The sequence below is a fragment of the Carassius carassius genome, chromosome 32 (assembly GCF_963082965.1).
Source record: "Carassius carassius chromosome 32, fCarCar2.1, whole genome shotgun sequence".
Taxonomy (NCBI): Eukaryota; Metazoa; Chordata; class Actinopteri; order Cypriniformes; family Cyprinidae; genus Carassius; species Carassius carassius.
The window spans coordinates 13116688-13131988 of NC_081786.1; the positions used below are offsets into that span (position 1 = coordinate 13116688).

Genomic DNA, 15301 nt, shown 5'->3' on the forward strand with positions numbered 1-15301 from the left:
ATTTATATTTTTAATGTTATATATTTATAAATATATATATATATATATATATATATATATATATATATATATATATATATATATATATATATATATATATATATATATATATATATATATTATAAGAGAACTAGATTGAGGGCCCCTTTTGAGATAATGGAGCCTGGTCCTTAACTCAGAGATGGTCACCTTCTCGCAAAGAGAACATGACTCATCCAAGAGTGATCCTTCCCGACCAACCCGCTGTTGTGCCGTACCACCCACAAAGAGGAACTCCTTTGAGCATGAAGACTCATACGATATACGAAGACCTGGTAGGAGGAGAATGATAATATGCTGGGTTCCGATTCGAAAAGTTGAATATGTGAATATGCATCTGCTGCCTATTTATACTATACAGCTGGATGGAATCATCCCATGCCAATGTGTATTGGCTCGTCTAGTTTACATTCAAAGTAGATTGGTCTCTAGCAAGGTTCCTAATTTGTCAGTCACATCAAAACTGACCGACTCAAAGGGAACAGTAGAAGTCTACAGAAAATCCAAAATTTTTAGATAGTAAGATTTGTTGTGATTTGAGATCTGTGAAATAGTGTTGTTTGTTGTTCAGTAATAAAAAGTCATTTCTGAATGACACTTTCACTAGAGAGGCACATAGCTGTTGTGCCAAATGGGCTGGAAAATAACTAAAGTGGCTCATCTTGTGTATTGCATTCTGTTTAGCTGTAATCTCAACAAAATTATCTGAACAGTTTACGATTTAAGGAGGAGTGAATCATGTTTAAATTAGTGTGAGAAATTTGCAACTGTGCTCACATTTGGAAGGTTGTTTGTTTGAATCCTTATAGGGATGTGAGGGATTATAACTGAGTGTCAAGAGGTTGTTTATATCTAAATCCCTCACACTGCTGTCGTCACTTCCATGGGGCCCTCAAGCAAGTGATGTAACAAAGTTACTCTTCCAGCTATTACAGTCCCAAACTTCTGGAGCCTTTACAGGACAATTCTGCCAACCTATAGACTTATTTTATTTAAATGTTTTAATGTAAAAGTGAAAAGAGGGGACTGAATACTGCTCATGCTTGTGAAAGAAAGAATACGAATAATAGATACGTCTGTATACATTACTTGTGCAATCCATCATCTGTGTCTGGACCTTGTGGTCTCCAGGGCATTTCCCTGTTGGATCTGGGAACACTTTAAAATCTTACATTTGCTTTTTATTATTGTGTGGGATTTTTTTTTTTTTTTTTTTTTGCTGAATTTATTGCAGAATCCACTAGCAGCAGTATGCATTACAAATAAATATTATTTATTATTTATACTTTGATCTACTCGTGAATTGTAAGGTGCAGTGATGATTACTTTTACACCACTCACAAATCCTTGCCTCCCAAGCAGCTCAGGAAACTGCTGATAGTGGATCTTTTCTGTATATTGGTGTATATTTGTTTGGGTTTACTTAGCCATAGCTATACTTAACTATATATACAGTATATATATATATATATAGTGGTGGGCCGTTATCGGCGTTAACGTGCTGCGTTAACGGGAGACTCTTATCGGGCGATAAAAAAAAATATCGCTGTTAATCTATTCACAAAGTTGGGTTGGGAGCTGGGTCTATACTAAGCAAGCTATGATGACTTTCACCTTGATATTTTATATAACTGACTGGCTGAGGCCAGCCTAAAAAGATGCTCAGGACAGTTAACGGGCCACTGCTGCGCATCGTCACGAAAGCTTATCTTTTTCACGTTGTTTTAAGCCTTACCGCTTGTCGATTTAAACATTAAAGCATCCAAAAACAAGACGCGGAAAAGCTGAAGAGAGTAGCTGGTTACTCGCACGCTGTGTTCGGTGCGCACGAGAGAGAGAGCCACGTATCACGGACAGCGACACTGAACCGAGCTCTCCTCTGCGAAGTTCTCCTCGAAGTCCCTCATGCACCTGAACGAACAAATACAAATCGCAGTTTGAACAAACAAAAAAGATGTGAAAGAGCCCAATTCAGTAGGCTACTCGCGGTGTTCTGGTGTTCAGGGCTCACACAGAGAAAGGCGTCTCAAAACACTTGAACATCGAATTTGCTTATTTTTGCTCTTGTGCAGATAAATACATACAAAATATGTCAAAATATCCACCTTGGAAATTATGCTCGAAAAAACTGTCAGTTATTTCTTAAGTGAAAGTAAACAGTTGAGGAAAAAAAAGGGATGTTTATTATATTGGATGCGTTCATCGTCTCTTAAAGTGACCGCGCCTAATCAGCCATATCACCCTGGAGCCCAAGACCGGTCTCCCACTGAAGCTAAGCAGGGCTGAGCCTGGTCAGTACCTGGATGGGAGACCTCCTGAGAAAACTAGGTTGCTGCTGGAAGAGGTGCTAGTGAGACCAGCAGTGGGTGCTCACCCTGTGGTCTGTGCGGGTCCTAGCACCCCAGTGTAGTGATGGGGAAACTATACTGTCAACAAGCACCGTCCTTCGGATGAGACGTTAAACCGAGGTCCTGACTCTCTGTGGTCATTAAAAAAATCCCAGGATGTCTTTCGAAAAGAGTAGAGGTGTGACCTCGGCATCCTGGCTAAATGCGCCCATTGGCCTCTGACCATCATGGCCTCCTAACAATCCCCATGTCTACTGATCGGCTTCACCTCTCTGTCTCCTCTCCACCAGTAAGCCTGTGTGTGGTGGGCGTTCTCACGCACTATGGCTGCCGTCGCATCATCCAGGTGGATGCTGCACACTGGTGGTGGATGAGGAGACACCCCCAGACTATGTTAAGCGCTTTGAGTGCCTAGAAAAGCGCTATATAAATGTAATTAATTATTATTATTATTATTATTTAGCTACTGGCTGCTGTAATGTTAATCCAAGAAAATGAAAATGAAAATCACTCACTGCTCTTGACTGAATTACTTTGTAGTTTTAACAGTCAAACCGAAAATTATTCAGACACCAGATATAATTTTTGATATATATAGACGATATATATATATAGACGAATATGTGTGAAACAGGCATAAGGTTGTTTGCACCTTGTGCAATGTGGAATTAGTTTACAGCTTTTTCAAGCACTTTGTGATGCATTTTGGAAACAGGAGATGAGCCCCCTTTTCTAATGCACGACCTAGCTTGATAAACCCCTTTTCAAAGACTTACTGTTTGTCCATTTTATTTGGGTAGCATACATATTCTAAATGCCTTCGGCAGAATTCGAATGAGCCATTTTAATCTAGATTAATCTAGATTAATTTCAAGATCACAGTGAAATTAATCTAGATTAAAAAATAATTATCTATGCCCACCACTAAGATATATATATATATATATATATATATATATATATATATATATATATATATATATATATATATATATATATATATATTAGCAAATATCATCACCCCCATATAAAATCAGTTGCATCTATGAGACGTCCTCCCTAAATTAGTGAAAGAATAATGAGATTGAGATTCTGGGGCCAGTTTGGACAGCGTTTTCAAGGCTGCTCTGCTGATTAGCAGTGTGACAGCTGAAAGATAGAGTTCTTTAGTGCTGCAAAACATCCTGGGAGATCTCTGCTATAGCCTAAAAAGTCTAAATTGAACTCTGAGCAGACGAGGAGATGAGTTTACCATGCCGTCTTTCTCTTGCTCTAAGCCCTGTGGGCAGTAATTCGCTGTTATCTGAATAACCTTGTCTGTTTGGGGAAGTCTTGTGTATGTGTATATTTCCTCAGTGATTTGCTGCTCTGAGACATGGTCAGATAAACAGCAGGGTTCAGAGAGCTGATATCTGTGTTTTTAGGGAGGTTCTCCATGCTCTGATTCTTTCATGGCTCTCTATGCGATTCACACAGCCATTACCACCGTTGTGCATTAGGCCGAATGTGTCAGCCTGTCAGGACAAGCAGAGACAGGTGGAAAATAGCAAGGACACAAGGTACATCCATCCAGTACATGTAGTCTGTCATTAAATAGCCATCCACTTGTCGATGTGGATACATGGCACTGAGCCCAAGCACAAACTATCTGGGAATGACTAGATAAAAAATGTCAGAAGAGATGCATCTGATGTCCTAAAATCCATTCATTCACAAGAGCCACAAGCCCATTAGCCAAATGACTCTGTCTGGAGTCTCCATATTGTGGTACACAGTATAAGCGTCTGAATAGACATTGTTATTTTTATTTTTATTTTTCTGATTTTTAAATCGAACAAACATGATTTTAGTAATTAAATTGTTTTGTCTTTTGCTTTTCTACAAGTGTTTGAATACGCTGTTGTGAGGAAAGAGGAAATTATGTGGATTTTTGCTTTGTTTTTGAGGGTACCAGTAAATCTTGGTGGAAGTTATCACTGTAATGAGCTGGCAACAAGATAGAGATGAAAAATGCGAAAGAAATATATAGCTGTTTGACAGTTTCATCCAAAACAAAGGCAGCCGCTGGCCCTGAGGGCGATTCTTCAAACGTCTCTCTTATTTCTTTTGTGCAGCTGAGCAGGGTCTTCTGCTGAACTGCATTACATACCTGCATCATATGATAGTTTTTGCCAAGGTGAGCTTTCAAAGAGTGCAGTTATTTTTTTTTTTTTTGTTTATTTTTTTTTTTTTCAAGCATCACTTCGTTTGCTTTCAAAATCACTCCGATTTTGACAGACCTCTTACTTGTTTCATTCTGACACCTGAGCCATTTGTGCCATGTACATGAATGATTAAGGCTGCTCATTTATGACAGAAAACATCATCAGCATTATTTTGGTCAATATTGTAATTATGATTTAACACAATTCGGCATCAACAAATCCCAAAATATTTTTGTACAGAATGTCCACTACACCATGTTATTGGTGGAGAGGAGACACAGTGATGAAAACCAGTCAGTAGATATAAGGTTGAAAGAGGCAATGATGATGGAAAGAGGCCAGTGGACAAATTCGGCCAGGTTGTACCCCAGCTCTTTTCAAAGGACATGGGATTCTTTTTTTAAGACCACAGAGAGTCAGGACCTTATCCCATCTCTATACTGGGACCCAAACAGCCCACAGGATGAGCACCCTCTGCTGGCCTCACTTGCACCACTTTCAGCAGCATCCTACTTTGAGGTCTCCCATCCAAGTACTGACCAGGCTCAATCATGCTTCGCTTTGGTGGGCAACCAGATGAGAGCTGCAGAGTAATGTTGGGTTTACAATGTCAAGTAAAACACAACACAGTCTTCGCTGTAGGAATTAAACTTACTTTGATTCTTATTAAAGTTACAAAAGTAATTTAGTCAAGAACAGTCAGTGATTTTCTTTTGTTGTTTGTTTAACATTAAAGACAAATGACAGCAGGTTTATTAGGCTGCTGTCACTTTAAGACCTAATGCACAAATTCTGTATTTGGACACTCAACTTTCTCCTAACTTTTTACGTTCACATAGACCTAACTGTTAATACTAACCAAACCTGACATTTCTCTGTGTGTTTGACTATTTAGGCCAGGGGTGTCAAACTCAGATCCTGCAGAATTTAGCACCAAACTGGTCTAACACGCCTACCCACTTGAGTTTGACATCCCTGGTTTAGGTGCACACCAAAGCACAAAGTGTACTTTGCTTGTCTGTAGATTTAGCTCAGTCTCAGTGAGCATGCAAAAAAAAGCCAGCTCAGGAGCACCTGAGTTCTCTATCACAGATTAATGTGCTTTTAATAACTCTTTTTATTATCAAACAACATTAGTTTGGGCTTTTAACGAGGAGAGTAGGCACACTACTGTGGAGGAAAGTAACGTATTGTATTATATTTTAGCTTGACTGTCATGGTTTTATAATCAGTGGAAGCCAAATTGAAACTTCTGTGCCTTTGCCTTTGTCCATTTCTATGCTCATACATGATGCATATGTAATGACTAGGATGAGACCATGAAGGTGGGCTATTTTGATTTTGGCATATAAACCACCATCTAGCAATATCCTAGGGACAAGTTGCATTAACTTAGCCACTAGTTTAAAGGGTTAGTACACCCAAAAATCATTAATTACTTTCATTCCAAGCTGGTAAGACCTTTGTTCATCTTTGGAAAAACAAATTAAGATATTTTGAATAGCTTACTGACCTTGCATAGGCAGCAACGCAACTACCACATTCAAGGCCCAGAAACGTTGTAAGGACATGGTTAAAATAGTCCATGTGACATCAGTGGTTCAACTGTAATTTTATGAAGAATACTTTTTGTGTGCAAAAAAAAAAACAACCTTTATTTAACAATGTATTCTCTTCCATATCAGTCTTTGACTTGCGTTCACAAGAGTACAATGAGTTCTGCATGGACAAACACTGGTTGCATTGCAAACTTATTTGGATTTTAAATTGTGTTAGATGTGTGTTCCGTATGAGATTATTAACTTTAATAACAGACATAAAGATTTGGATTTTAAATTGTGTTTGGATGTGTGTTCCTTATGAGATTATTAACCTTAATAAGAGACATAAAGATAATTGTGGACAACACAATTAGACACCTAGTATATCACATTGTACTTATTATGATTTGAGTACTTTTCCCTTTCTTGTCTGCACAAACACATAAACACATACAAATACGCACCTACCCTCTTCATATCCATCAAAAGCCCTAATGAGACACTGTTGATAATTACCCACATCCAATTGTATGTTAAAGAATCACATAAAATACCACTGAGCACTCTGGACGAGCTGATTAAAAAAGGGAGGGTGGGGTAAGACCAATTAAATGCTCACATAATGCCAATGAGTCTCAGGCTCATCAAGTGGTTCAGTTTGCAAGTCATTGTTTGTGTCAGGAGTATTAGGAGACTCCTGGGACAGGAGCTTTTTATTTTATTATTTTGTTTATCTAAACATGCAAATTCTTCAGCATAAAGTGGTAAGGAAGTCTCAGCAGAAATAATATTCGCAAAATAAATGTCATACTTTGTTGATGCCATAATGAGGCCGGAAATAAAACCGCTTAAATGAAAGTAATATTCCTCTAAACTCATATTTTCCTAATTTCTCTCCCAGTGTGTATATGTGTGTTGTTAATGAAAACATACACAAACCATCGGTGAAATGAAATTTGAGCTCACAGTTTACTGGACCATGACTAGATTCAGCTGGGTATTCAGGAAACCTAATGATATTTTTTGTTGTTGACTTTTTTCCCCTTCGCTACCAGATGACATCTGTGGTGATTTAATTCCGCATTCTACTGCAACACTATTCAAATACAAGAATGCATCATTCCAATTTCATAGACAAGGTTTTGCATAACATAGCTTGGCAGTTTGTTTGTATGCAGCGACATTTTCTGTATTGTTTAAAATCAAGCAGGTGATACGTTTCAAATGGAAAGTGATTGCATCTTAGGACTCTGTATTTTGCAGCTCTGTGTGGTGTGATGTTGCTAGTTGTGATTATAGCTGCCATTATACCCTGAACTGTCCTTGTCATGGTTCTGAAATAAAAGCCATCACTTACAGACTGATGATTTCATTTGTCTAGACCCTGACAGATGCCTTGTATATTTAGCTTAATGCTTTGGGATTTCACAGTCAACACTGTAAATATCTGGTCTTTACTGTGACCTTTTCACAGACGCTAGGACTACGGATAGGAATCATAAGGAATTTCTGATTCAGATTCCACTTAACAGTTCTGGTTTGGTCTTAGTTAACAAATGTATATATTCATGATTAAATATAAACTAAAATAACCACCAAGAGAGAGAGAGAGAGAGAGAGAGAGAGAGAGGGGGGGGAGAGAGAACAATATTTTTTGTTGCATACTGTATACACATTGTTATATGAACAATTAACTAGTGTGAATAAGTAATTCAAATGATTAAAAAATATTCTATCACTATAATAATTTTATTATTAAATTATTTAAAGTCCACACACACACACACACACACACACACACACACAAACACATAATTTATTATGCAGTATTCATTCATTCATTCATTCACTGTTCAGTCTTCTACTACAACTAAAAAGGCAGACACAGTCATTTGTTCACAAAATTATTACAAAATGAATTATTTGTTCATGTACTTTTATATTATTAGCACTTATTATTTTTAATATACAGTACAGAGTCAGCGAGGAAGAGTGCAGGCATACAAAACCATTCAACAGAACTGAATCTCGTAAATCATTTGGCTTGAGCATTTTATAAACATTGAACTAGCTCTGATCAGAGATCATACATCTGGTTCTTGGTTGCCTTCCACAGAGTAGTTAGGACAAAGCACACAAACACAGAATCTGCATTCCAGAGCCCCTGACCCCCCACTGAGTTACAAATTAAGCCTGTCAGCGCATTATCTATCACTGTCCTTGTTCTCATTTATCTTTAAAATGTACTCCTTTCTCTCTTTCTTTCTCCTGGACTACTTCTGCCTTTCTTCACAGTTTCTCTTCAGTTAAAAATGTAGGGAAAAAAGACAGAAAGAGGGAGAGAGAATCTCTCCCTCTTTCTGTCTTTTTTCCCTACATTTTTTTAATCAGCCCTTCACCTTGCCGCCCAATATCTCTCTAACCCCAATAAGAACATCAAAGACAGTGTTCCTTGTCTATTCTTTGTCTATTCCTGTGGTTAGGTTATAGTTCTAAAGTGTGACAGTAAAAAAATGACCCTTGGGCTGCCTCACACACTCGAAAAGCTTTCAGAATCACTTTGAAAACTCTGCTGCTCTCAGCATCACCTCTATAACACCGACTGCACTCTGGTGTGCTTAGTATTACTGTTAACCTGTATGGATAGAGGTCTGCTGAATACTGCACTGAATGATCACATTGTATTCACAGGTTTTTACATGGTGTGCACTCAGCGAACGCCTGAATGATTAAGAAAGGAAACGATCTTATGATACAGGTTTCCACTCTGTTGTGTCAGAACCTCTTAAAAGAATCTACAAGGAATGTCTTTAATGTAGCGCATGGATGAATCAGCAAATCTTAAGGTCCTGAGTCACAGTAGGGTCGAATTTAATCATGAACATGATAAAAGACTTTAAGAGGCTCTCAACCTCTCAGGAAGCTCATACAAGATGTGTCTTAGAATGCACCTCTGAAGGCAATCACGTACCCAATTAATCAAATGGCAGAGTGTAGGGTTCACACTCTTCATTACAAAGCTGTCTCTCATGACAGTGTTTTCATTCAAACTGTCAATCAACAAGCACTGTAACAACTAACTAACTTACAGCCAGAGTTTGAAATGTTTTACACCTTACTCTAAGGGGAAAATTGTTATGGAAAGTGGCAGGATGTTAGATTAAAATCAGCAAAGGTTACATCTGGCAGCTCGTCGGCGTGATGGATGATTATTACTTATGTTAGTGCTTAACGTCGAGGGACATTTAAGAGCCCTTCAGAAATAAATTGTTTCCCAAGAATTCAGTTCAGTAAATTATAATGGAACTCAGTTGAATCCTGTAATTTTTCTGAAAGTGTGAGAGCAAAAAAAAAGGTCTAATTAAAGTAACTCTAAATTAAATGTTATTCATGTTTATAAATGATGAGTATTATATATAAGGGCAGAAGATTAACTTTGAGGCTAACCATGTTTATTTATATCCTGATTTAACATTATATGTTGCCCACCAGGGATTTATTACTGAGTATTTCAGACATGCAAAATCAAGCAGTATTTATTAATATATACAGCAAATTGATTGCTTGTTAACTTTATATTTTAGCATTTGGCAAGTATTTTTATTAAAATAAATTGTTTATGTTTATTTTGTTTTTCCTTAACGCTAATTGAGTCTCATTTACTGTACCTATACTGTGTTTATTAAATAAAATACAATAAAAAAAGGTAACTTTATAGGAATGTGTAACGACTGGGTGAAGGAGTGGCAGGAAGCAAGTGCGAGATTAATGATATTTAATGAAGACAATGATACAGACAGTACTTGAGACACAACAACGCTGGGAGGAATGCACAGTCCAAGATGGTGGTGATGAGTGACGAATCCGGAAGGCGGAGGTGAGTTGGCAGCAGGAGAGGGTGACACAGGAACTGCGGTGAAGCGAGCCGAAGGTAAGTGGTGTTGTGTGGTGGTGGGTTGCGTAGAGTGGATGGGGTTCCAAAAATCACAGACACCTGAACCATTAAATGTCTTGAACTGAAATGTTTATTTAGATTACTTTTCAATATTAATTTGTGTTTTGTAATAATACTAATGTTAATTTATAGAACTGAACTGAAAATATATTTGTATATCTCAAAATGAAGATAGATCGACAAATGGCTGTACAGTGAGGTGGTTCTGAAATGCAGAAATTATCTGAATGTGCTTTAAGTTAATTATTGCATGTACATGCTCTATCATTTGGAATAAGAGTAAAAAAAAAAGTTGGAGTTTAGGACAGTTTTCAGTCAACTCTTACGATCAACAACCCCAGTGAACAGCTGATCCATAAAAGCTGTCACTTCTCTTTACTGTAATTATGCTCAAGAAAGAAAGAGGAGGGGGGGGGGTGTCTTTTAATACACTCAATGAGAGCTGACAGCACATTGTTGGTGGATTTCTGGTAAATCTCATTTGTGTCTCTGGTATAGAATGGTTTGAGACCTCCAGACCTGCGTTCTGACATGAATTGATTGGACATGAGGGATGTGTATGATTTCCCAGACTCTCCTATAGTTCTATAGTTATTTTCCTCTTTCATTCTTCTGTATGTCTCTTTCTCTCGACAATGGCTGATGGAACACACTGACAGACATAATAGAAACAATCAGAAAACTATTTTACACTGACCTCTAAACTAGACCGTGTGCACAACAGGAAAACGGGGGAAAAAATTCAACAAAAAATCAGTTTCTCTTTTACTCTGGTTCTCAGAACAAATAGACTATATTTTGTATGAAGCAGGATTTGATTTTCATTTGAATGATGGTAAATAGGAGGATGTTTTCTGTGGAAGCCACTTGACTACAGTCTATATATTCTTAACTATATTATGAACATTTCACCTTATAAAGATGTAAAATAAACAAATAAGCAGATTAATATGTTCCTTTATTTAGAGCAATGTAGATTTATATGAAAAAGAGCTATATTAATTAGTTTCACTGAAACTGTAGCTATTTGTAAAGTCATTACCATTGCAGCACTGAGATTCAGCCATTAAGATCTCGATGTGTTTCCAAATGAGATTAGATACAAAACTCCAAGATCAGCTGCTCTGGAGTCGGAGAGCTAAGAAGATCTGAAGTGCTTTGGCTATGCAAATGTGGCATTTTCCTTCAAATGCAATCCTGGAAAAGAATTAGAATAAATATTTTATCGAGGATTTTAGACAAAGGCAGCTGTTAGTTCAATATGTACATTAATCAATTCTAAGGCAAACTGGTGTGATTTGTAAGCTAATATTACTGTATGCTTGCTTTGATGATGCAGTGTTATATAATCTGCATGTTAGCTTCTGGTTGCTCAATTAAATCAATTTCATTCCAGTTCACTTTTTATTAGTACTATACTAGTGACAAGAATATAATTTGCTCAGAAAAACCGTTTACAATCAAAGCCCAACTCAGACAGAATGCAAGAGCGAGTGAAAGCAGGCATGAATGTGAACGTAGCTAGGATGGAATGCATTAAGTGATAAAGGTAATGTTGATGTCAGGAACGGGGTGGATTGACAGGAATAATTAATCGGCAGTGAACCTGATGGTGCTCTGGAGCAGAAACGAGGTAGAACAAAAAGCATCATTAGCGAAAGATCATATTGGCTCACACTAAGGGTAGTGCTGAGAGAGATACCTGTATCTGCAGACTAATGGCGGCACAATAAGGCATGAGATCCCGAGGGCAGGTCTTGGGTCATTGTCTCCACTATTCCACAGCAACCCTGCCAAACAATGAGAGACCTGCCACACAGGAGGCTCAGTCTACTGTCGACTATATAATGGGGATGGCCTCTAGCTTCAGTTCTTCAGTTAATGCATAGTACATGCAGAAACAAAGGATCTGAATCCCAAACAATTAGTTCTGGAAGAAGTGGGGAGCACAAACACAAAATGATTTACACGTCACTGTAGAACCGGATACCTTGATATATTTTATTTAGCACAACATACCAACATTTGGGTCACAATATATTGGAGACGGGCGGTTGTGCTTGGGGTTGAGGCGGGGCAAAAGTATCAATTATTATATTATATTATTATTATTATTATTATTATGATATTAACTGATTATATTAATTTAAACAATCATTATCAAACAATTATTTAAACTGCGTGTATATCAAACTGCGTGTTTTCTGCATAAAAACAAGGGTTGTTTTTTTGGACTAAAACAAAAAACAGAAGGGCTTATTGAAAATGCAAATTCATTCTATCTTCTTTTGGTTTTGGCCAGGAATATAGCAATTTCTGATCGGAGCTTTGCGGAAAGTAAAAAAAAATGCTGTGCATGCCGCCATGCAAAATGTGTTTGCGTGCACTCAAAGCAAACTTCCAGCAACACCGCGATGACATCATATTTTCTGTGCTCACCCAAGCAAACTTGTGGATGCGTTGAGTATAAATCAGCCTTGACACAGAAAGGGACCAATGGCCGCCCAGCCAGGGTTCGTCTTTGGAAGAAAAATGTGTGTGTGTACTTCTAACATATTTGGTTGGTAAAATAAATGTTGTAAATTCAAATCCGAGCGTCTTCCGTGTCTGGAATGGATGTGTTCTTGAGTCTATAAGGTACACATTTTTATTAAATTAAATTAAATTAAATTAAATTAAATTAAATTAAATTAAATTAAATTAAATTAAATTAAATTAATTAACAATAATATAATAAGATAACCTTGTTTGAAATGGGTTTGGCTAAAAGAAAATTTTGGTTTCGTCTATATTACCTGGTACTTGTGCTATATTGACTAGGTTAAATACTAGAACTTGGATATACCTTTCAGCATTGATGGTGCCTTTCCAGATGTGTAAGCTGCCCATGCCACACGCACTCATGCAACCCCATACCATCAGAGATGCAGGCTTCTGAACTGAGCGCTGATGACAACTTGGGTTGTCCTTGTCCTCTTTAGTCCGGATGACATGTCGTCCCAGTTTTCCAAAAAGAACTTCAAATTTTGATTCGTCTGACCACAGAACAGTTTTCCACTTTGCCACAGTCCATTTTAAATGAGCCTTGGCCCAGAGAAAATGCCTGTGCTTCTGGATCATGTTTGTATATGTATATTGTATATTGTATCTTCTCTTCCAGGTCGGTTGTGAGCGTGTTCACGACGCTGCATTGACGCTGATGATGTATGACGCTGCTGACATGTTATCTTTCTTATTGGGCGCACCAGAAAACACGTCAGCAGCGTTATACGTCAACAGTCACAGCAGTCGCACACACAACAGACCCGGAAGAGAAGACAATGCTGAATAAAGTCGTAATTTTTGTTATTTTTGGACCAAAATGTACTTTCAATGCTTCAACAAATTCAACTGACCCTCTGATGTCACATGGACTACTTTGATGATGTTTTTATTACCTTTCTGGACATGGACAGTAAACCGTACATACATTTTCAATGGAGGGACAGAAAGCTCTCGGACTAAATCTAAAATATCTTAAACTGTGTTCCGAAGATGAACGGAGGTCTCACGGGTTTGGAACGACATGAGGGTGAGTCATTAATGACATAATTTTCATTTTTGGGTAAACTAACGCTTTAAATATTCAAATCGCTAATTTAGCTACATCTTAAAATCCCTATAGGGTTTATATATAAACCTTAATAGAAATTAAACTCTTTATTCTTTCAATTTGAGTCAAACATAGAATAGTTTAGCTTTTTAGCTTTAAAACAACTGTAATACTTAAACATTTTTATAAAAAATGCAGACCTCTTTGGTTAAGAAATATAAATACTCTGAATAACAACATATCTAAAATAACAAAAAAGCTTAAGAAAAGTTTAACAATACATTTCAGTTTGGCAAGAAAAGCCCAACTAGTAAAATCCGTACAGGTTTATGTAAAAATAACACTTTAACTAATGTAGGTAAGAATAAATTACATAAATGGCCATTGCATTCATAAGATCAACAGAATCGTGTGTGATTTGTTATAAGGCAGCAGTGCTTTACAAATGCGTCTGTCTCTGGCTCAGCGCCAGCCAAAGCTGATGATATGAAGCACTGAACGATCTAATCACACCTGTGTGATTGTATCAAATACAAAAAATATTAATCGGCTATTTTTGTCTTTTGGAAGCTGCATTTGAAATCCACTTGGCTCAGAAATCTTTTTTCACTCACTGAATGGACATGACGCCTCTGAAGTTTGTGATAATGTCAGTTAATTTCTATGAAAAGTTATTCATAATTTATTTTCTGTTTGAATAACCGTGTAAAGGAAACGTTATATAGCCTAATTATACATTTCTAATGTTTTTATTAAATTGTAATCATGTTCAATACAAATTCAGTCCCATTAAATGTTTTTTTAGCCTTACCCTGGAGTGATACACCCTCCGTCTATGACCTCGCTTTAGTATCATATGGATTACATAATCAGATAATATTCATTTTTGATTTGAATCTGTTCATTTAAAATTAGACACTTCAAGCTCAGAAACAACTATGTGTTTCTGCAATAAAGCCTGCATATGGATCCCATGTCGAGTTCTGGATCATTACACTCAGACACGGGAAAAGCCTGTAGCCTACATTGCTTTAGTTTCATACGGATTACATAATCAGAAAATATTCATTTTCGATTTGAATTTGTTAAAAAGTAGACAAAGGCTTTCTATAGACATATTTCTCATGTCTCTGTGTCAAATTTCGTGACGTGTAGAAAGTTGCTCAAGGAGACCTAGATGGCAGAAAGTGTAACATTTTTGTTTAGTTTTTTATTTTGCAAAAGCACAATGTTTTTTTTTTTTGTTATTTTCAGTGTACACAAATAAAAGTAGACCATTTTTAGATTCGATTGATTTTAGTCTTATCTGTATCTGAGTATTTAATGGTGCAATGTGTAATATTTACAACAATCTATTTACAGAAATGCAATATATATATATAACTATGTTTTCAGAGGTTTATAAAGACCTTTCTTAATGAACCATTATGTTTTTATTACCTTAGATTGAGCTATTTATATCTACATACATCGCAGGTCCCCTTACATAGAAGTCGCCATCATGTTTGTACAGTAGCCCTAAACGGACAAACTGCTGTACAGAGCCCGTTTCGTCACTTTGTTGTTTTTTGAGAATAAAAAACTGACAAAATGATGAACAAGTACATTAACATTCACAATAA

The 15301-nt window shown here is 36.9% G+C and overlaps 1 protein-coding gene across 4 annotated transcripts in view; it reads left to right on the forward strand.

Annotated features, from left to right (window-relative positions):
- The window catches only part of grid1a (glutamate receptor, ionotropic, delta 1a), a 233214-nt gene that overhangs the window by 153784 nt on the left and 64129 nt on the right, over nt 1-15301 (forward strand). The window lies entirely within an intron of this gene.